Here is a 20,217-nt window from a genome sequence, read left to right as displayed (position 1 = left end):
CGCTCTCTTCTATTAAGCCAGACATTAAAGAGATTTGCTAAAAATGGAACGGTGTCACTCTTGTCACTTTTTTTCTAACTTTAGGAAATACAATTATTCTTCATAAAAGTGTTACTTATGTTAACATGCAATAGTTCATCATTACTGTTTTATTTTTTTTAATTTTTTAATGTATTTGATTTTATTTTTATACAGCACGTTCTTATTAGTTATCTATTTCATACTTATTAGTGTCTACATGTCAATCCCAATCTCCTGATTCATCCCACCACCACCCCCCTGCTTTCCCCCCTTGGTGTTTTAAATTAACTGTGAAATAAAGACTAAACAAGTCTCTCAGCTTAAATTTCTAATAGGGTAAGTATCAATATATTTAACCCACATAAACAAAAGCTCTTTGGGGTCCCCGATAATTTTTAGGAGTGCAGTGAGTTTCCAAGACCAAAATGTTTGAGAACTGCTGATTTCTAGTCGGGGAGCGTTTATGATTTTCCTCTCTCTGGGCTTTGATAAAGGAAGGCAGGAATAAGGATTCTGAGGGCACTGTAACTTGAATACAGGACTAGGAAAGAAAGAAGTTACAGAAATGGGGATTCAGGAGCGTTAGATAATGAATCCTCTGTAGAGTTACAGATGTGGGCGGCCTCCTCTCATGACTTCAAAACCTGAGAGTAAAATTGTCCCTGATACGAGGTTGGGCTTGTGGGATGGAGGAAAAACACACCCAGAAAGCTAGCTATTTCACATAAAGTCAACCGCAGTCTATGGTACTACGGCCTACTGGTCCATTAATATGCATTTAACATTAGGTATAACAATATTAGAAAATAAAAACATCCACTCTATATCTGTCTATAAAGGAATTGTACAGCAAGATTGTCTTTCTAAATGTTTTGCCTTGGATTGAAATGTTGAAAATACATGGCACTTTCAAATGTTATTTCTGCATTTACAAAAAGTGTCTTCTAATCTGTGCTATGTTGTAAGACACCGCACACGGTAAGGAGGATCACTTACTGTAGCTACGGATCAAAACTGGTAGCAGTTATTCGCTTCTTTCTAAAGTATTGCAGAGTGTAGAAAACATGTAGGACAGTCACACTGCCTAATTTGGTGTAACTGGAGTGACAGCAGGAAAGAAGAGAGAAAAAGGGACAGAAACAATATTGAAAAGATAGACGGCATGAATTTCTCCAAAATGATGAGAGATACAACACATAGATTGAAGGACTCCGGCACCCTGTTGGTAGGATAAAAACAAACAAAAAAACCCCACATCTAGGCATATAGCCAAACTGCTGAAAACCCAAAACAAAGAGAAAACTTTAAAACCAACAAGGGTTGGGGTGCAGAGGCCTAATAAGGGACCAACAGTAAGATTTCCAGCTGCCTTTGCACTAAAACCATGGAAACTAGGACACAATAGTTTACTAGTCTTAGAAAACGGGTCAACCTAGAATTTTAACTCAGCAATATATCTTTCAAAAGTGAGGGCAAAATGAAGTTTATTTTTCTAGATAGCCACAAGCTGAGAGAATTTGCTTCCATTAGAACTGCACTGTATGAAACATTAAATGATTTAGGTAGAACTTAAATGATTCCAAGTAGAAGTACAACACTACAGGCAGAAATAAAGAATCCTGGAAAGGGAAAATACGTGGGAAAATATGAAAAAGATAGTAACCACTTAAAGTAACAATAATTGCTATGTTTAAAACTATGCTTGTAGTTTTACAAGATATAGAGTTAACTATATAAAAACAATAAAAGAAAAGGCAGGGGAGTAAATATGGTTAAAGTGTGGTAAGAGTTTGTATTTTATGGAAAGTGATAAAATTCTAATTTAAGGTACTCATAAGTCATGGATGCATAATCACTAAAATAATAATATAAAAGTTAAAATAAAAGATCTAAAAGAACATATTAAATGGAATAGCAAAAAAAAAATTGACTAATCCAGAAGAAAGCAAGAAAAGGGAATTAAAGAACAAAGAATAGATGAAACAAATAGAGAACAAAGAGGAAGATGGTTGGTTAAATCCAAATCATATCAGCAATTAAACTGAATATACATAGAGTGATATTAAATAAAAGAATACATTTTTCAGGGTGGATTAAAAAAATAAAAGAACAGCAAGACACAACTATAGACTATTTTTGAAGACACACACATATGGCCACAGATAAATCAAAAGCAAAATGATCAAACAAGATATGCCACAGAAACCTAAACAAAAGAAGGCTGTCATGATTCTTTAAATATCAGACAAAGTAGATCTTAAGGCAAACAGTTTTATTCAGGAAAAACAAGGATCTTTTATAATAGTAAAATGATGGATTCAGTAGGAAGACACAGCATCCTGAAATGTCCATGCACCTAATAACAGCTTCAGTTCTCAGATTTAAAATGCTGAAAATAATTACTCTGCTGTTAGAAGTGGCTTAGTTAAATGGGATACCAGTAAATATTGCTTGGAAAATTTGCCTGATTTTCATCCACAGAAGCCAGAGTGTTATTTAGTCTTACTTATTTTGCTTTTTAAATGCATGGCTGACTTAGAGAGCTGGAGCTCAAGGTGGCATCACTGAGAGTGACAGTATTCCCTATTTAGATGCTTAATTTCTGTCAGAACTAATAAGTCATAATTGGTGTTAAGATAAAAATATATGCTTATGTAATGAAAGGTGTGCTCCTCAAACACGTCAGGCAAGCAAATGTATTATTTGGTAAATAGTTTTTTTCCTTATCAAAAATCTGTCATATGAGTATCACAGATCTCCTAAAGAATCCATAAGATCACACCCATCATCACTAAGTAATCATTTGTATAATACATTTAAGCTTCTTTCTGTGGGATTTGTTAGCCAGATTATGCATGCGCCTATTTATTTTTTTTAACTTTGTATTTTATATTGGAGTATAGTTGATTAACAATGTTGTGATAGCAAAGAGATTCAGTTATACATATACATATATCTATTCTTTTTCAAATTCTTTTCCTGTTTAGGTTGTTACATAATACTGAGCAGAGTTCCCTGTGCATGCATCTATTTAGAGACACAAAGTTTACATTAAAAATGGTGGAACGTCTTAGTTATGCTTTTAATTTTTGATACCTACAGTTTTCACTCATATCTGGCGTACAAAGATAGCCCAAAAGATTTAACAGCACTCAGGCACAGAAAGCAAAAGAGCCGTCTTTTCCAGAACAATTTCATTCGTGTGGTGAAGGCAAAAGCCAGATTTCAAGAGAGGAGGACGCAGACGGAGGCAACGCTTGGAAAGCACACTTGGTTCAAGTCTCATCTGGAACTGCAGCCACAGTGCCTTACGCATCTCTGTAGATATTCCTAGAGTCAGGGATCAAACTATCATTTTCTGTCTTGCATTTACTTACCACAAAATGTCTTGAAATGCCAGCTTCAACTTCCTTTGATTACATCTTGAAATCTACCTTTGGAAACTAACTGAACTCTTCACTCCTAAAGGTCACGGTCTCCTACTTTTCAAAGGCAGTAGCAAGTCCGTCCTCCTTGACTCGATAAACTTGCTTGTTTTGTCCAACTCATTGTCACCACTCCTTCCCTGATCCACCGTGGTCCACCAAATTAACGGCGTGTGCTACAACTTCTCTGACGTTTTCCTTCTTCCCCTCAGTGCCTAAATACGGACATTTCACAGTATTATTCTTCCTTCCGTATAGTTATGGGCTGAAAGTTTGTGCGCCCGCCAAGTTCCTATGTTGAAACCTAATCCCTAATGTAATGGCATTTGGAGGTGGGGCTTTGGGGAGGTGACTCCTTCATGAGGATGGAGCCCGCTAGGAATCGGCAGAGAGCCAGCTCACTCCGTCTCCACCAGGTGAGGAGACACGGAGAAGATGGCCCTCTACAAACCAGGAAGTGGGCTCTCACCAGAGAGGATCTGCCTGCGCCTTGATCTTGGACTTCCCAGCTTCCAGAACTGGAGAAATAAATGTATGTTGTGTTGTTTTAAGCCACCACCCAGTCTTTCTCTTTTTTTTCCTTTTTCTTTTTGGGACAAGGGATATGATTTTAGTTGCTACAGTTACCACTGTGATGGGCGGTACGAAGGGGAAGGGGCAGGGCGTGGGTTCTGGCCAGAGGGCCCTGGGAACGCCAGGTGCTGAAGGTGCAGCCCCGGGATGGGCCGCGAGGTGGCGCCGCGGCACGGGCCGCTCGGCGATGGGGCTGCGCAGGCCCAGTCGGGCGCCTGCGGCGTCAGTGGTCCCCGGGGTCTCCAGGCGCGGCCCTCCGCTGGGCCGCTGGGCCCGGGAGGTTCCTCGGGCCTCAGCGTGCTTTCGCTCCATCCGCGAGGGGCAGCGCGGCCTCCACAGGCCGGGGACTGGTGCAGCGCAGCCAGCCGGGCCCAAGGCCGGCCCAGTCGGCCCAGGTCAGCGCCCAGCTCCTCCCGCGCTGTGGGCCCCCGGCCGCCCCCGGAGGAGGACACGGCGGGGACGCGTCCGCGGAGCCGGCCCGGCTCTCCAGGTAGGCCCTTCGCCGTCCCCCGGCCGCGGGCGTGGGTCGCGCGCGGCTCCAGCCAGGTCCCCGCAGCCTCTGCCTCGGCACCCGTCCTTGCGCAGGTCGCCCGGCAGGCCTCGAGGACGAGGGGACCCGCTGCGGCGGCCACTCACCTCTGGGGCCCCGGGTTAAAGTGTCCTCTGAGCCGGACGGGCTGGGGACGCGGAGGCAGAGGGCAGGGTGGGCGTCAGGTAGACGGGCCCGGGGTCCGCATCCGGGCCTGCGGCGTCCCAGGTGCGCAGGTGCGCCCGGCACGTGCGGGTGAGCGGTGCGCCGCCCGGCACTGGGCGGGGCCCACCAGGGCCTTTGACCGACCTCACGCCGGGAAGCGCCTCGTCCGCGCGCAGTCCAGAGGCACGTTCTGTGTGCGTGCGGAGCACGTGCCGTTACACACGTGGGGCAGCCTTCCTGATGCCGATATATGTGGGCACACTGTGTGAAATATTACATATATACACTTACAGCATGTGCGTACCTCATATAAACATTTTTATACATGTATTATATATAAATATTCAATATAGTAGTACGTTATATAATAATATAAATATATACACACATCTAACATTTTATAATATGTAATTATCTATATACATACTACATAAGTATCACTCAATTGTATGTAAATTAAATTATATAAGTTTGGTATGATGTGTATATATTATACATCAATGTGTTTTCGATTTAATATCAGTCTAACATCATCACCATACATATATGTTTATATATATACTTATATATGTTATCTATATATTATCACATATGTATATATACATGTATAAATTTCATATGTACATTTTTATAATTTTATACTTTCTATAATATATTTAATATATTATTACATACAAATATTACATGTATTACATTTATATATTTGATATTTGTGTTTATATATTTAAATACAATTATATATTACACATACATAATTGATCATACGGGTCATGTGTGACATAATTTTATGCAGTGTTTCACAGAACTAACCCCCGAGTTTTTTTTTTTTTAATTATTCTACAGCATTTCTATTAATTGATTGATTGATTGATTGATTGATTGGCTGTGTTGGGTCTTCGTTTCTGTGCGAGGGCTTTCTCTAGTTGCGGCAAGTGGGGGCCACTCTTCATCGCGGTGCGCGGGCCTCTCACTATCGTGGCCTCTCTTGTTGCGGGGCACAGGCTCCAGACGCGCAGGCTCAGTAGTTGTGGCTCACGGGCCCAGTTGCTCCGCGGCATGTGGGATCTTCCCAGACCAGGGCTCGAACCCGTGTCCCCTGCACCGGCAGGCAGACTCTCAACCACTGCGCCACCAGGGAAGCCCAACCCCCGAGGTTTAAAGCAGAAAGATGGGCCATCATTGTCAAGCAGATCTCTGACTTAAGGCTGGGAATCTCATGGGGTTTCTACCTACTCACCCGCTTCCCACCAGAAACCTGGGTCCAGGGTGTGGAAGGACCCCAGGCAGCCAGCAGATGTTCGACACACTCTCTTCCTTCCTCTCTGCTGGCCTCTGCCCTTGTCAGCTGGGCGTCTGAGCATGGTGTAGGCATGTCATCTGGCGTGTGCCTCCAGACTCCATGCGCCGGGTGTGGAGAGGGCTCCCACGGAAGCTTCGTTGGCCCGAGGCCCCAGCCTAGGTGCTCATGCGTCTGCCCCGTGCGGGGAGAGTTCTGGGACTAGCTGTCCTGTCTGCTCCCCCTGGGTCTGTCACTCCACTATAGTGAGGTCTTTGGCCAACCTACCTCCTCATGGTCAGCCATGAAATATCCATCCCCCCTCATGTTAAGAGAAGGCAGTGGCCCTGAAGAGTCTCAGGCTGGGGGCTCAGTGCTGCTCCCAGTGGTGGAGAGGAGAGGTGCAGGCTGACCTTCCTCCAAAGGAAACCACGGGGCAGTTTGCACCTGGCCTGGGTGCTGTGGCCCGCAGGTGGCCGAAAGGAGCGGGGATGGTGAGCCCTGCTCCAGCCCCCGCTCACCTGGGGCCCGTTGCCGTGACAGCCTCCATCTGGGTGATGGATGCCTGGTCTGAGAGGACTGGGGAAAAAGAGAGAAAGGAGAGAGAAGAAAAAAAGAAGACATCACCCAGGTGTCTTTTCCCTGAACATAATTTTGCTTTGGTATCTTTAAGTCTACAACTAGGCCTCTATTCAGTTGTGACCTGATTTAGTTAAATAGTTCCTCAATGCTGTTGGGTTTTAATTTTCTTCTCTCAAAATTTCACATGATAACAAACAATTGGCACATAGCTTTGTGCACATTCCTTTATGTCTATTTTTATCATTTCCTTAGAATAATTACTTTATTATGAATTTCAAAATCTCTTCTAGCGTACTATGTGAAATTGAGGAGAGCATTTAATTACCTTAAGACACAGTTTCCTCATTTCTCAGGACAATAATATGTCATTCATCGGGTTAAAGACTAAATGAGACAATGAATGTAAGACACATTGCATAGGGCCTGATATATGGGAAGAGATAAAATTTAGCTCTAAGTATTATAGTATTTACGATGAAAATTCTTATCAGTATTCTTTTAGTTGTATCACTTAATTTAATTTCTGCAAAATTGAAACAATTTAGACTTCTACCAGCAGTGTATGAGGAGGTCAACCTTTTGATATTTCAATAGGGAATATAGCATAATCAGAATGTTTATCATATGTGTCCTTTCGTCGTGGAAGGAAACCATCATTAGAAGTCCTTACCGTGCTTCCACATGGGTCTCACTGGTTGGACTGTGTGACCGCCCCGTGCCTGATGGGACGGGCATGGGGGAACGGGCCCATCATGATTATCTGTGGCCGCTAGGATTCCTCCTCTCTCTTCCCGCCCAAATGAGGCTGTGGTTTCGGGATCTCTCTTTGTAGGGGCGGATGACCATTCTGAGGAAGCTGGAGGAACTGCAGTGGTCAAATGCGCAGCTAGGCAGGGCGCTTCGGCTGTTTTCATGGTCCGGGTGAGAGAGAAGATAAGGGAGTGCCGTCGGAGGAGGTGATGAGACTATCCTGGAAGAGTGTGGACTTGGAGTCGGCAGGGTTTGAGGACCGCCTGGATTTGGGGAGAGGCTGAAAGGAAGGAAACCAGATGAAGGCCAGGTTTCTGCCTTTGATATTGGGGAAGGTCATGTTGACGTTCACTGATATGAAATATGTCCAAAGGGAGATGTTCAGTACACGGCGTGCATGTGAGCTAACAGCACAAGAGTGAGGTCTGGGCTTCTGAAAATAGACATTTGGTGGTCATTGCATGTAAAAAGTAGGTGAAACCATCCAAGCGAATGCGATTGTTCAGGAAGATGCCACATAGGCAGCAATAAATATGGTGATATAAATTATAAATATATATAAAATTGAGACCACTCTTTTTTTTAAATAACTCTAGATGTTTTTAGAGATTTGATAGATTGAACAGGTTAAACATTGGTTGTCCATCTCAAAATGTCCATAGTTCAACCTTTCTATAAAATGTAATATGATACTTTTTCTGTTTTCCTAAATATAGCTCGTCATGGTCACTGAGCAGGGTGGGTCATATTTATTCTACTTATGCTTTCCTGGGGCTGTTTCCTTTTCCTCAAGTTTTCACTTATTTTGATTAAATGATATCACAGATTTTAGCCTTCTTGTTGTTTCTGGAACGTGCCAATCGTATCCTGTCTTAGAGATTTTGAGCTGGCCTCAGATTTAGACACTTTTCCTCCAGGTATCTGCAGGGTTAATTCTCTTTCCTACTTTAAGTCTTTGCTCAAATAACACCTTTCCAATCAGGCCTCCTCCGATTACCTTTTTAAAATTGCATCCCTGCCCACGATGTCCAAATAACCCTTACACAGCTGTAATATTATTTTTTCCCAAAAGCACTTGTCACCTTATAACAAATGGGCACATTTACTTTTATTATTTTTATTCATTATTTCCTATCTCACCCTCCTACAGTATGAGCTCCAAGAAGGCGGGGACTTTGTCTATTTTATTCACGGATGTAGTCCAAGGACATATATTAGGCACTTGATAGATCATTACATTGAATGAATGAATAAAATATGTCAGATGTGCTGCACACCACCTGGAACCAAACTGGCTTGCAGTAAATATTTGTCAAAAGCCCTGAAACAAAGCACGTGTAAAAAATCATTAATGAGATCATCTAGTGGTGTGATGGTTGGCATCTGACAGGGTATCTGATGGTATAAGGAATCACTGTGAAGTGTTTTAGTGTGATAACAGGATTGATTGTGGTGGTGTTTAATAAAAGAGTGCTTACCTTTTAGAGAAAATATACTGAAATGTTTATCAATGGAATAACATAATCTCTGAGATTTGCTTCACAATAATTGTGTGGAGGAAAGAGAGCAGGTGAAGTCTTAGCCGAGACAAACATGGCCACAAGTTGCCGACGGTTGTCACTTGATGATGGATACGTGGGGTTTCATTGTACTATTCCCTATACTTTTGTGGAGATGTGATGCTTTTCAAAATTAAAAACAATAATAAAAGGCTGTAGATATTAAAGTAAATTACCTTCCTTCTGACAGGATGAATACAAGAGATGTTCTTGGGAATGTAAAATTTTCATGATTTTCATAAGTGTAAGTTAACAGGCAGAGGAAAGTGCTGTGGGAAAAGGCAGGCTAGTTTGTTCAAATTTATGGCATTGCCACACAATCTGCTGATCAGTTCAGCAAAGCAGAATCAACAGCTGCTGTGGGAATGAGATTACTTAAAACAAGCAGAGGGAGCACATTTATGCCCAGGTTTGGAGCCTGAATATTGCTCTCTAAGTAGTGCTCGGAGAGTCCTCATGTATTTTGGCAGAGGAGAAATGCAAATTGGGTGAAATCCAAGGAGGACAAAGCATTTGAGGCTCCCAATGATTCTAGGACTGTCACATTTAGCAAAAATCCACTGACCTTTATGTGCAATTTATGACAGTAATACCACGAGTAGAGATGGAAACCAGGCAACGCTTTTATCACGGAGAAGGACAGTCTGTGCATGATGAGTTAGACCCAAAATACAGGGGGAGAATCGTTAAGCGGGTTTCAGCGTGGTTGACAGGAAGCAGTTCTGTTGAGCAGAGGTAATCCCTGGATTGTCCCACATATGTGTATTAAAAATAAGGTTGCCAGATTTAACAAGTAAAAATACAGGACACAGTTAAATTTGAATTTCAGATATAATGGAAAATTTATTGTAAAAATGGGCCAAATATTGCATATTCTCATGCTGAAAAATGTTCATTGGTTACCTGAACTTTATATTTAACTGCAAGTCGTGTATTTTATCTGGCAGCCCTCACTAGAAATGAATCTTCACCGAGAGGCTTGGATAAACTGGATTGAGTCTTCCTGTCTCTAGGGTTCACCTCAGTATATTAAAGTCTCTCAGTTAATATTCGTTTTGGTTTTCTATTGCTGCCATCACAAACAACCGCAAATTAGGGGCTTTACAGCCACACACATTTGTTATCTAAGCGTTCTGTAGGTTAGAAGTCCAGCGTGGGTCCCACTGGGCTAAAATCAAGGTATCGCCAGGGCTGCGTTCCTTCTGGAAGCTCTGGCAGAAAATCCACCTCCTTCCCTTTTCCGCTTCTAGAGTCCCCCGTGCTCCTTGGCTTGAGGCTCCCTTTCTCTGCCTCCTGGACAGAGCGTGAGGGGCCGCGTCCTTTTCACGTCGGGTGGGTCTGACCGGCTTCCGCAGGCCCATTTCCCTTGCGCTCTCTTCTCCCGGCCCGCCTACCACAGTCTTTAAGGCATATCTGCGTTGAATGAGACAATAATTTTAAAGCTGCCTTATCTCGAGTGGCCTGACATTCTACTCTTGTTTGTTTGTTTGTTTGTTTTGGTGCCCAAAACCACGTCTTTATTTTTTTTTTAACTTTTTATTTTATATTGGAGTACAGTTGATGAACAGTGTTGTGTTAGTTTCAGGTGTGTAACAAAGTGATTCAGTTATACATATACATGTATCTACTCTTTTTCAAATTCTTTTCCCAATTAGGTTGTTACATAACATCGAGCAGAGTTCCCTGCGCTCTACAGCGGTCCTTGTTGGTTATCCATGTTAAATATAGCAGTGTGTATATGTCAGTCCCCAACTCCCTTACCATCCCTTCCCCACCCTTCCCCCTGGTAACTGTAAGTTCATTCTCTAAGTCTGTGAGTCTATTTCTGTTCTGTAAGTAAGTTTATTTGTATCATTTTTTTTTTTTAGATTCTGCAGAAGTAAGTCAGACATTCTACTCTTTTAATTGGCTAGTTAGATTCATTTTCTATAGGATGCAAAGAAAGCAGATTGTGCTTGTCGGATAGATCAGACATTCTACTCAAGCGTGTTTAGAAGAAAGCAGTGCAACACAATACAGAAATGTCAGTGGGGAAAACTCCAACTGCCAACACCAAATGACTTCGTTTAGTCTCTAAACATCATTTTCTTAACCATGTACTCTTGCATTGCATAATTTCATGAGGATGGGCATATAAAATGTAAGCAGCAATTCTACAGATATGAACCTTTTATGAAGAAAGAATTAGAACAAGGTGACAGTGGGGACAAAAATCCTAATTTTCTATTGACTTATTACTTACCACGAAACTTTGTTTCTTGATAGACACACACACATACACACATTCTCTTGGGTCAGATACGAGTTTACAAGTTTGAATGGGAAATTACTTGGAAAACTTCCATTCTTAGGACTCTATTATATTAATATGATTTACCAGGTAAGGCCATTCTGTATATGCCAGGATGTACTCCATCAGGGCCTGGAAAGATCTGCTTCTGCTTGATAAAATCATTTTTATCATTTTCTTTTGTAGACAGTGGGGGGAAAAGAAGTTCCCTTTTATTCCCAGAGTCTTTAATGCAATTGGTATAAATATCAGGCAATTCAGTTTTCAGCTGGGTTCTCTTTAGGTTGGTGAGTTTAGGTTATTGAGACATTTTAAAAACGATTCATTCCTTTATTACATTTTCTTTTTATGCTACAAGTTCAGTGATAAGTTTCTGTGGTGTATAATCTTCATTAAATTTCAGCTTTTAATGATTATAATTACTGTAATTATTGAACACTTTCTAGGAGCCACATTATGCTCTAAGCTCTATACATATTCTTCATGCAAAACTCATCGTAATAGGTATTATTCACATCTCATTGAAGAGGAAACTGAGACTTTTATAACACTTGATTTTATAACTACTTGATTCCAGAGTGTTGGTCAGGATTTGAAACCAGCTCTGCCTAAAGCCTAAACACCTTTCTCTTAATAGCTATATAGTCATGCCTCCAAAATATATGATTGTGCTTTATTTATGCAGTCATAATTTGCTGGTTTGCTCTTATTCTCTTTGATTACAGTGGTAATGATTACATTTTATTCTCTCCTGCTGGGTTGCCAACTAAAGATTTGAGAAATATTCTTGTTTGGCTTTGAAGCTCTGCCCTCATATACTGGGTCCATGCGTGATGACCACATAGCTCGTGAGCCCTCTGAGGTCAGGGGCTGTGATTCATTCAAGTGCTTTATATTCTGACAGCACCTACCGTGGCTTGCCAGTAAAGATACGCTCATCAATGAGTCAGAGATTAAAGGCCTTTATGGTAACTACATGTGTGATAAGAGTGTACCACCACACTGGACTTCCTTTTTCTCTGTAGAATGAGGCGTAAGTCAAAGCTCTGATGAGGCAGAAGAGCGGCCCATAAAAGATGTCCATGTCCCTGTCTCTGGAAACTGTGAATATGTTAGGTTTCATGGAAAGAGGAATTAAGGTTGCAGATGAAATTAAGGGTACTAACCAGATGACCTTAAAATAGAGAGATTATCCTGATGGGTCCAGTGTAATGACAAGGGTCCTTTTAAGTGGGAAATGGGATATGGAGGCAGAAGAGAGCCGGAGGGAGAGGAAACTATGGAGGGAGGTCAGATGATGCAGCGTGAGAAGGCGTGCGGGGCATCTAGAAGCCAGACAGAGCGAGGAGCCTCCAGAAGGGATGCAGCCTTGGTGACACCTTGAGTTTAGCCTGGCCAGATTCATTTTGGACTTGAAACCAACAGGACTCTAAGACTTTGCTCTTGTAAGCTACGGGGTCGGTGGTAACTTGGTACAGGACCACCACGAAACTAACATAGCTCTTAACTGGTATTACTCAGAAACCTCAGATTCTAAGCATACTTACGTCTTTTGACTTTGGAATTTGGTAACTGAGCTGCAGATGCCTGTAATATGTTCTCAGTGGAGCCCAGAGGGAACATGTACTTGAATGAATGCAAATTTACTGTAACGCTAAATAAATCACTTGGAATAGGGGCCTCTTTTGTTGATGAGTGTGATGTTCCATCTTTATTTGGAAAGAAGTGTGCATTCTGAGTTCTGTGTGCCATAAACTTTTGTAACGAAACCATTTCACTGACTTGCACCTCTGGCAGCAAGAGCTGGCAAAACAAGTACAGTAGTTTTGTCTGTTTGGGGAATTGAAGAGCACTGAAGGACACCCCTCCTTCCAAACAAAACTGTGGCAGAATGCACAATTAAATTTGAATTTCAGATCAACAATGAATAATTTTTTTAGTATAGCTATGTCCTAAATATTGCACGGGGCATACGTATGCATGGGACATTCTTACACTAAAAGATTATTTATTGTTTATCTAATACCCGTCTAACCGGGGCGTCCTGTATTGTATTTGCTGGATCTGGCACTCCCTATCCCTTCCCCGCTCCCAAAGCCCACCCTGGCCTCCAGAACCCAGGATGCCGCTCTGGGTTACTGGCATGTGTAACATTCAAGCAGAGAAGCATCAGCGGGAGGCAACTACTCAGTCCCCTCAGAACGTGAACTTGGACTAGTAAAATGATTGGACGTCTGATTCTGCAGGTCTGGAGGCCACATGACCCCAGGCCTTCAGGTTTTTCCTAGAGTAACTGCGAGAAACTTTGGGAAAGAAGAGCAAGGTCTAGGGTGGGGTATAGGTGGGTGAGGAGTGGCGTGGGAGGGTTTCTAAGGGTGAAACTGAGGACTTTGGGACAAGAAGGGGTAGAGATGACAGCCAGAGAGGAAGGACCTGACTTGCTTCACAATGAAGCTTCTTTCTGGCCCTGACAAGAATGTCATCTGTTTGCCATTAGGCAGTTTTCCCATTTAAGCTGGAAATTAAAAGGCATTTCCCCTGGTAGCACTTGAGTGTTTCAAGCATTGGTGATTTTGATTGCCACTTGATCCCTGCCCAGTCTTTGAAAATTATTCCTCTCCATTCTAATTACTGTAAATAAAATCCACTTTGTGTCATCGCTCTGGACATAGGGATGATGAGTTCATGTAACTTTCCTACCCTGAAGGAAAGTGGAATCTGAATTGTCTACTTTGCTGTGAAAAATTCCAGTTTGCCCGTTTCCAAGCTGAGCCACTTAATCCCATTAGTTAAAGTACTAAATCCTGCATCCTTACGCTCAAGGATTTTGGAAAACATGTTGAGCATTTCATTGTTAGTTTCACAGTCTCCCCGCCCGCACACCACCTCCACCCGAAAACTGCAGACTGCTCAGTTAACCCTAAATTCCTCAGGCTTCATAGAGTAAACACACTAATTTGTGCGATCTGTGTGACTCCTTCAGAACTTACATTTGTTTTTTAAAAAGAAATCAAGCAACTGAAATGAAAGTTCCTTAAAGGATATTTTGGGGATTGAGTGACAGGCCTTGGAACAATAAAAGACATCCTGGCGTGCTAAAACAAAAACAAAACCAAAAAAGCCGTAAGATGTGATTTTCTGTTTCATCTTTCTCAGAGATCATAGTTTATTTGTTAAATGATCACAGTGTTTGGGAAAACAAACCCAAACATTAGGTTGTTCCCTAAAAACTTTAGGGTTTCAAGTGAAATATTGGACTGATGCAATTTAATTATACTTTATCTCACCAGACATTTTATTAGCAATGGAGTGGTGGTCTTTGGGCAAATACTTTAAGAGAAAGAGCTCGCTGAATCTCTAGGATACTTGAGGTATATACTGGATGCCGCACGAAGCCTGTGGAGATATGAAGGGGCTGAGAGCTGGTCTGTGGTTTCCTCTTTGAGCTATGACTGCTGTCTGTTTCTGAACTGTCTCCAGGTTGGGAAACTGATGCTGAAAACTCAGCCTCTGCACTGGTGCCAGATCGAGTCTCAGAGACAGAGTTTTGGGTGAAGTAGAAAAGAATAGCTTTATTGCTTTGCCAGGCAAAGGGGGACACAGTGGGTTCCGGCCCTGAAAAACTGTGTCCCAACCCAGGAGGATCTGGTGAGGAGTTTTATAGCAGTGGTTCAAGGGTGGGGTCGCTGACAAGATTAGGGTGTGTGCAGGGTCTGCACGCCTTTAATCTGGCTCAGGTAATCTCTCGATGAGCTTCTCTGGTTCCTTTAGTGTGGCCTCAGGTGGTCTTCTCTGGAAGGAAGGATGCCGACATCTTCCACTGGGGGGTTTAGTTCCATAAGGAGCTCAAAGATACCGTTGTGTGTATCCCTTTGGGCGGAAGCAGGACCCTGCCCGCAGGCTGCACTGGTGCCCCTGGGTGCTCCTCCCTCTTCTCTGCGTCCCCTCCCTTCCCTGATCAGCAGCTGTTTGCAAGCTTTCTGTGCTCACAAGCCCCCCTGGCTCCTGCGTGGTTTCAAAACCACTGGTATTTCCCTCTGCTCTTGAGTCGGGGTAGCCGTCTTTAGAAAACCGGCTGGATTTGAGTCCTAGCACTGCCGCTTAGTAGCCCTGCAACCGTGGTGGAGATGCTTGCTCTGTGCCTCCGTTTTCTCATCTGTGAAGTGAGGGTGTGAAAGGAAAATCAAGACGGAGCCCGTGTGGCCGAGAGAGCTCCCTGAGACGGAGTTGGAGGCCGTGGAGAACATGTGACTTACGCGTGTCTCGGCCCAGATGGGATCTGGCCTCTGACAACTTGCTGTCTTAACACAGAACCAATCTGCCCAGAGTCCCAGAGCCTCAAGATGCTCATTGGACCCCTACCCTAAAAGAACTCATGTCAACCTCACCCCTTAAGGACAGATACTCCCTCTCTTGCGTCAGACTCAATCATAATTCTTACCCAACAACTTTAACAATCTTGTGCTCTTGCCTTTGTAAGCCCCTGCCTCTTCCCCTTCCCCAGAGCACCCTGTTTTACCTGAGTCTGTCTCCCAAATTGCACTTCCTAAGACCCCAGATAAACTCCTTGTTCTTTGCAGCCTTGATACTAATTATTACTATTTTTTGTTAAATTTGTTTTTTTTAAAAATTTTATTGAAGTAGAGTTGATTTACAGTGTTGTGTTAATTACTGCTGTACAGCAAAGTGATTCAGTTATACATATATACACATTCTTTTCCTTTATGGTTTACAGGATATTGAATATAGTTCTCTGTGCTCTACAGTAGGACCTTGTTGTTTATCCATCCTATATATACGAGTTTGCATCTGCTAATCCCAAACTCCCACTCCATCCCTCGCCCACCCCACCCCTTGGCAACCACCAGTCTGTTCTCTGTGTCCGTGATTCTGTTTCTGTTTTGTAGACAGGTTCATTTGTGTCATGTTTTAGATTCCATATGGTATTTGTCTCTCTCTGATTATTGATACCATATGGTATCAATTGATACCATATGGTATTTGTCTCTCTCTGATTATTGTTCTACAAGGGTAGTATCTACCACATACAGTCTTTTGAAGGAAAAACAAAAAGTTAAAATCATGTAAAGCACTTGGAATGGTGCCTTCCACGCAGTAAGTTTTCCAAAAGGAAAACTTGTAATTACTCATGCTACCCTTTGTTCATTATGTTTTTCCCCCTAACCTGTTTGCTCCACCAGTGATTTGAGGGGGTTTTCAATAAGTTCACAGATGTGATGGACTAAGAAAAAGTTCAAACAGAATAAGGGTGAGGGGATCCTTTTTAAAGTCAGGGGGTCCCAGGAGGACTTCATGTGATTTAAATTGGAAGCATTTCTCAGAAGACTAAAATTGGATCTAGGTAAGCATGAGAAAAATTACATGATTCTCATTGATTCCTCAATTTCTCCTATCTACAAAATACAATAAATATTTTTTGGAACTTCCTACTTCCTCTTTTTTAAATTTTTATTGCAGTGTAGTTGATTTACAATGTTGTGTTAGTTGCAGGTGTACAGCAAAGTGAATCAGCTATACATATACATATATCCACTCTTTTTTCAGATTCTTTTCCCATATAGGCCATTACAGAGTATTGAGTAGAGTTCCTTGTGCTCTACAGCAGGTGCTTATTAGTTATCTATTTTATACATAGTAAAGTGTCTATGTCAATCCCAATCTCCCAATTTATCCCTCCCACCACCCGGAACTTCCTACTTCTTTTCATTCTTCCTATAAGAAAATGATGGTCTTTAGTAGTTCTCCTAAATAATGATTTGGGATATAAAAGTGCTTTAATCCAGGCTGAGAAATTCATGAGGGGAGGGGGCAAATGTCAGCCTTTCTGTTTCTTTAGTATTTTGAATAAATGTGATGGGCTCATATGTATTTATGACAGAATGGCACAGCTGTTTTAGGTAGAGTTAGCAATGACAATTTTCCTCTTCTTTTGAATCTTAGCCAAAGAACTACGGCTTAGAAATGGTATTTTTGGCTGCTTCACATGTGGGTGTTGTGCTAATGATTTCTATTAGCTGAAGCATGAAGCTGTAGGACGCGCCTGGGGCTGTCGGTTTACCACATAGAAGTATATTAGATTACATGTGCACCACTAGAACTTAAACTACCCATTTCCAATTTATTTTCATTATTTTACTTTAGGTGGTCAATTTTGAATCACGTTATATGTTAGTTTTCTAGAAAAAGGAAACCAGAACCATCTTAATGAGTTTTACTTTAAAATCTCTCACTGCCATTAGTATGCAAGCTAAAACTGTATTTTCAATTTTATTATGTATTTCCAATTCTTTCACCTAATACTCTGTACTCTGCTAGAAAAGCTGCAGCTTCTTAGCTGTCTTGGAAACTGAAAATTGTCAAAAATGGAAAAAGGCTTTTAGCCACAAGATGTCATAGTTTGTCTTTTCTTGAGTGGAGTAGTGATGGCCTGACTTGAGTTCTGTCGAGGCACATAGGGTTAGGAGGCAGAGTCCGCTTGGCTGAGCCCCGATGCTTTATTCCTTCAGTCTTATTGCCTCCTATTTTGTATCAGATACAGTTTCCCACGGTGTATGCCAATTCTGGGTGTATTGGGCGTACGAGTTTAAAATAGTACAGTATCTCCTGCAGCAAACTGTGTCATATTTAAAAGTTTTTAAAAATCTTTAGGTTTTTAAAAATTTAATAAACTGACAAAGTGTTCATTAAATATAACTTAAAAGGAACGTATCAGTTTGAATTATTCAAATCTAATAGGGACTTCATTAACCAAATTGATTCTTTAATGAATTGTTTTATTTTGAGTGCATTAGACTTGTAAGGGAAAGAGAGAGATTGTAATAAACTAGATAGAAATGAAGGATTTATTTCAAAATGCCATTCTAGAGATCTGTATACAGTTTGTCTTTTCAACCTTTGACATTTATCTCTAGTTCTCCTAGAACATACAGCATTACAGTTATGAAACTCTTCAGTTACAAAGGATATCTTAACAATTATGGATAATCAAAGTTTTATCAAAACATTTATCCTCATAAGGAAAAAAAATCCAGAACATTCTAGATAATTTATTATTAAAATATCAACATCTGGTAGTTTTGTTATCTCAGGAAATTTCAGTGTAACCGAATTAAACCAAACTTGACTTAAACTGAAGCTAAACAAGGTTGGGCATTCAGTTAAAATGCCGAAAGTCAGCTTGTTATTATCCTCAGTTAACAAAGAAAATAGAATATTGATATCTAAGTAGATTCTATTTATAAAGTTATATATAAATTATAATATCCCGGCAAACATTTGTTTCCTCCTGCATTTGCCGAGTGTTGGCTTTATTAAATATGTCCAAACCATCTATTCTCAAATGGTGTTTCATGCAAAAGTAGTGTTATGGGTTAAGTAGCATCTCTCCGAAGTTCATACACTGAAGTCCTAACCTCTAGTACTTCAGAACGTGACTTTGTTTGGAAATAGGGTCATTGCAGATATAATTAGTTGACAAGCGAGCATACTGGAGTAGGGTAGACCCCCATTCTGGTATGATTGGCATACTTATACGTGGGGGAAATTTGGATACAGACACACACACAGGGATAACGCCGCGTGAACAGGAAGACAGAGACCGGGGTGATGCTTCTACAAGCCAAGGAATGGCAAAGATGGCCAGCAAACCAGCGGAAGCCGGGAGAGAGGTCTGGAACAGCTTCTCCCTCACGGCCAGGGACGGAAGCAACCCTGCTGACACCCTGATCTCAGACCTCTATTCTCCGGAACTGTGAGACAAAAAATGTCTGTTGTTTAGGCCACCCAGCTTGTGATATTCAGTTCCTGCAGCCCTAGCAAACTAATACAGCTAGTAACTAGGTGTTAATAGGTGTTTCATGGGGGAATTTGTAAAAAAATTCTAGAGTCACTGCCTCTTTCCTGAAACTTCTTTCTTGGTTTCTCGCCCTCTCTGGGTTTCCTTTTCCCCAGTCACCAGTTGCTGAATCCTCTTTCTCTTCCTGACCCTTAAACAGGGTGGTGTCCCAGGATTCAGGCTGCAGGCTTCTGGTGTGTCTATCCTTGCTCTCTAAGTACACTCACTCAGTACCATATCTTTGAATACCTGCTCCCTCCCAAATATATATCTCAGTGCTGACCTCACCCCAGTTCCAAACTTGTGTGTATATTGACCCACCTAATCTTTCCACTTGCATGTCACTGGGTGTCTCAAGCTGAACTCACCTGACATGGAGTTCTGACCTGCAAACCAATTTCAGTTTTGGTCCCCTCCATCCCCCTTGCTGGATTGCTTAGGCCAACAGACTTCAGAAGCATCCTCGGTGCCTCCCTTTCTCTTACAATTTACTTCCAATTCGTTGGAAAATTTCATTCCTCCAGCTTCAAAGTATATTATAAATTGAAACCACTTTCGACACCTTTTCCACCATCACCAGCTTCTGTTGTCTGTCTGATTCAGTTCTTGCCCCCGACCCCCCCGTCTGCTCCTCACACGGCAGCGGGAGTGATGTTCCTGTAATAAACATCAAACACCGGAGGAGTTGCTCCGCTGCTCAGATCCATCCAAAGGCTTCCCGTGACAGTCAGAATAAGATGCGAAGCCCTTACTGTGTTGTGCAAAGCCTGACGCGACCTCTCTGATGCTGTTTCCCGCTCAGCCCCCGCCAGCTCTCCCCCAGCCACGTTGGCCTCTTTTTAGTCCTTAAACTCAGCAGGACCGCGGGGCCTTTCTTGTCCTTCCCCAGGGCACTTACACGGCTCAGACCTTCACTTCGTTCAGGGCACCACTCAAGGGCAGCTTCCCAGAAACCTCTTCCCTGACACCATATATAAAGTAACACCTTCTACTCTTGTCTCCTCAAGCAGCTTTCTGGAAAATAGCACTTATATTTTTTATAGAACTTATGTTTATATTTTAGGCTTAGTTAGTCATTAGTTTACCGTCCTTCTTTCCCACAGGAGAAAGTAAGTTCCACGTGAGTGGAAAATTGGTGGTGTTAGAATTTTCTCAGGGGACAACAAACTGTTTCAAACCTAAGAGTTAAGAA

At 42.1% G+C, this 20,217-nt stretch overlaps 1 protein-coding gene across 1 annotated transcript in view; it reads left to right on the top strand.

Annotated features, from left to right (window-relative positions):
• Positions 1-4,288: 4,288 nt before the first annotated feature.
• Positions 4,289-20,217, top strand: part of LOC309619436 (uncharacterized protein) — a gene marked incomplete at its 5' end in the record, with an annotated part of 176,284 nt that continues 160,355 nt past the window's right edge. The window contains one exon of the transcript XR_014238956.1: positions 4,289-4,509. The remainder of the gene's footprint in view (positions 4,510-20,217) is intronic.

Source organism: Balaenoptera borealis, assembly GCF_965194805.1.
Source record: "Balaenoptera borealis genome assembly, chromosome: 21".
Classification (NCBI taxonomy): Eukaryota; Metazoa; Chordata; class Mammalia; order Artiodactyla; family Balaenopteridae; genus Balaenoptera; species Balaenoptera borealis.
This window is presented reverse-complemented; position numbering and strand designations above follow the sequence as displayed.